Raw genomic sequence first — 4,002 nt, 5'->3', positions numbered from 1 at the left:
ATTATCTTTAGGAATTAGAGACCTAGGAGTCTCTGCTGGGGTCTGTAAGGCCTCTAAAGGCCAAAGCATCAAGAATACAGAAAATAAGGAAATATAGTTAATATAATTGGCTTTGCAGTGAATGGATGCCAGAGACAAATGCACCTGGGTAATCCACGATGATCTCACGTCCAGGTCCTTAACTGAATCACATCTGCGAAGATACTTTTTCCAAATAAGATCACATTCACAGGTTGTGGGTAGACATGGCTTTTTAGGCGGGCTACTATTCAACTCTTCACCAGCGCCCTACTAAGTAGATATCTCTCAGATACAGTCTCCCGCTGTTCTGGGTCAACTTCCTGTCATTTCTTGACTGGATGATCATAAAACTTGCCTTCTTGCCCCATCTGCTCTACTCTGCCTATCCTTTGGGTAGCCTCCAAATAATCTTTCTAAAATGTAAAACTGACCACATCACTCCCCTGCTTAAAAAGCATGCTTCTAAAACATGGGGCTGCATCAACACTATTTCTGAGTTTTGCAGAAAATACGTTGTAAAGGAAACATTTCCAAGCTTTCGAACTACAGAGAATTTGCTCCAATTTACAGATTAGAGCAATTTAAACACGTTCATCTGGGTGAGGGCTGTGCATAACCTCCAACTCTGATGCCTGAATTAATGACTTAGTATCATGCACTCCAGCTTCTATCAGCAGCTTTATGTAATTGGATGCAAATTAAATATGTGTGCTTAGTAAAGTGAATTGGAAACTTCATAAACTCACAGAGGAAACAAATTTCCAAATGTTCAATATGGCCATCCAATTCCCTTACACTCTAGCATGAGAAGATTTTTTTGAGTCTTCCACACTTCATCATAAATTGAGAACAATGAACTGTCTCTATCCATAAGCCTGCATAGGATGAAGAAATGGATAGCCCAGGCCCAAACTTAATTCACCTGAGACCATGCAAATCTGCTTTACTTCAGTCAACGCAAAAAAAAAAAAAAAAAAAAAAAAAAAAAAAAAAAAAAAAAAAATCAAGTTAAATGAGCACTATTTTGCAAAGATAACTATATCTCAGGGCTCCTTATAAAATGCTAATCCTTAAGGATGTACTGGGAGTCACCACCTGCTGGATCACTTATTTTTTCAAAATCACTAAAAAGATTCTCAATGATTCACGAGACTTCCCTACTGGAAAGCAAATCACATTTTAAAAAATATAATTCTGTCTCCGAAGCCCAGACAATCAAGGTTTAAGACACGAATCAGAGAGTCTTGAAGTTATCGTCGTTGAACCTTTCTCATCAGGCCTGTTGAAGGCAGCTCTGTGATGCCCTGGCATGTGTCACTCTGGGGGCTAAGGGTGGGACTGAGCTCTTCATTGTGCCTCATTATAACTCAACTTTTCTCTGATTTATTAATTCTCTTGAGATAGCAAGTGATAGAAATTGAACTCGAACGAGCATAATGTAACAAAAGAATGTTTTTATTGACTCGGTACCTGAGAAGTTTAAGGAATGGTTTAGCTTTTGTCACGATTGAATTCAGGGGCTTAAACAAATGTCATCAGGATATGGCTCCTTTATCCATCTTTCATTGTCTTTTCTTTAATGTTGGCTTCATTCTCAAGATGCCAATCTCTAGGTGGTACCCTGGCGGCTCCAGGCTTACTTCCTACAGACTTAGCAACCTCAGTAGAAAAACTGGTACTTAGTTTCTCCAAAACCTCCCTTCCCCCGAAGTCCTAGGATTGGCTCTCATCAGCCTAATTCGGGTCACATTTTCATCCCTAAACCCATCCTAGTGACTGGCAGACGTGAGTCACTAGCTCATACTGGCAGCCAGGGATGGAGTAGCCACTGAATGCTGACTTATTGTTTACAATTTGTCTATGTTTTGAAAGCTTAGAAATGTGTTCTTTGTGCTACACACTTGGCTTAAAACACCCAGTGTACCACTCCATGCTAACCCCGACACGTTACTCATTGTAGGGTCTGTTTGCAAAGATTTGTTCTTAGTTTACAGCCATGCTACCCTGAACAAGCCCGATCCTGTCTGATCTCAGGAGCTAAGCAGGGTCGGGCCTGGTTAGTACTTGGATGGACCTAGGAAGACCAGGTGCTGTAGGCGTAAAAAATAAAAAAAAAAAATAAGAGATTGTAAACTGACAATGTCCTTGCAATCTGTGAGGTCAACCAAGGGCTGCCTCATCTAAAAAAAAAAAATTTGCTCTTTAGGACTGAGTCATTCACACAATCCTGTCTTCATCTTCGTGGGCTCACTGGAGAAATCTAAGATAAGATATTTGAATGGAAAGATATCTTCGAGTCCATCTTCTTTCCCATTGGTTGATTGAATCATTTCCTACCATTTTTTGAAGACGGTCATGCAGTTTTGTTTAAGCACTTCCCCTGGGAGGAAAGTCACTATTTAGAGATTTCCCAGTCCCTTTCATAGCAGAATAGTTTGTATCATGAGAAAGTTCTCTCTCATATTGATCTAAAATAGCTTTCTTTCTAACACCTGTCTCTTCTTAAAGCAACAAAGCAAGTTTTGAGGAATCAATCCTTTGCGCCTCTTTTTAGTAATAGATCAGAGTTTGTACTTCAAACAATTTTGGGTGTCTCTTTATGAGTCAAAGGCTCATCATCTTTATTTCAGATCAGTAACAAGGCATGTTTCTGGAATGTGTATATATGGTTTTGGTATAAACAGTTCCCAAATGCATGTATCAACCTGACAAAGTCTAGACTCAAGAGTTTGTTTCAAGAAGGAAAAAAAAGCCATTTATGATAGAAGGAATTGCAGGCCCATAAATTGTGCTGAAGTATGTTTATATTACTACATTAGAGTTTAAATAAAGTAATGTAAGCGTAAACCAAACTATAAGTTGTAGCTGTAGAAGCAACCTCAGAGGGTCATTTGAAAGGACAGGTCACACTTGCTTTGATTGTGGACACAAGCAAATACACATTTCCAAGCATATGGTCGGCACTTCAGGACATTGCTTCTAGGGGGTAAAATTTCATCATTACCTTTCCCATCTTGAGAAACTGAAGTTCAAAGAGATGCACAACTACCTCCAGTGATACAGGGCCCTCATTTTAGAGGCCAGGAATACTCGTGACCACTGTGACCTAATCCACGTGATAACTTGACAGCTGATTCATACGACCCTTTTGACTCAGGCCAGTACCTGAAATCAATTTGCCATCTCATGAGGCAAGCTCACCTGAGAGTGCCCATATTAGCTGTGAATTTTCATCAGCTTCTTAAAGATGTCTGTGGCATGCCCTCTGGCCCTCCCCCACCCCACGAGTACCTAGAACTCCCAAGTCACAGTTCAGCCAGCAGTAAAGTGTTCATTTGCTCACTGATTTTGGCTTAGGCTAAGGGTCAAGCAAAGTCAGAAAAGGAGAACGAAGGGGCCAAAGTGACATATTCAAGTAATGCACTAAAAACAAGTCCAAGAAAATGATGTAAGAAAGTTTGTGAGACTTATAAGCAAAATCAATGCTCTATAAAATTTCATAGCCATAGATTAAGTAAATGTAATTTTAAGGCTAATTGCTTTATGCCATACGTGTATGATTACAAATAAAAACTATATATCAAATGTATATCATTAAGACCTATAATCTATTAATATAGATACTGGAACTATTTGGAATCCTCACTGAATATTAGACAGGAGTAAAAATGCACAGATGGTATAGGCTGGTGGCTCAGAGATGTAGATAAGTGTCATTGTCCAGACTTCTGAAATATCTCACCCGGACCACTTTAATTAGCTCTCAATTAATCTCTCTGCCTCTTGCCTTTCCTTTCCCTAATCCATCCTCTCCAGGGCCAAGATGGCAATCCTTGCTGAAAATACTTCTGTGAATCCTCAGTGCCCTTGGAATAAAGACACTTATTTTTTTTTTTTTAAGGCAAGGCAACCCTTGCCTTAAAAAAGATTGCAAGGACCTTGTCAGTTTACGATACTTTATTTTTTATTTTTTATGCCTAT

General features: G+C 39.3%; 1 pseudogene; it reads left to right on the top strand.

The window, feature by feature from the left end:
• Positions 1–2,007: 2,007 nt before the first annotated feature.
• LOC111741491 lies at positions 2,008–2,120 on the top strand (annotated as a pseudogene).
• Positions 2,121–4,002: the final 1,882 nt, after the last annotated feature.

The sequence above is a fragment of the Pteropus vampyrus genome, unplaced genomic scaffold, assembly GCF_000151845.1.
Source record: "Pteropus vampyrus isolate Shadow unplaced genomic scaffold, Pvam_2.0 Scaffold78, whole genome shotgun sequence".
Lineage (NCBI taxonomy): Eukaryota > Metazoa > Chordata > Mammalia > Chiroptera > Pteropodidae > Pteropus > Pteropus vampyrus.
This window is presented reverse-complemented; position numbering and strand designations above follow the sequence as displayed.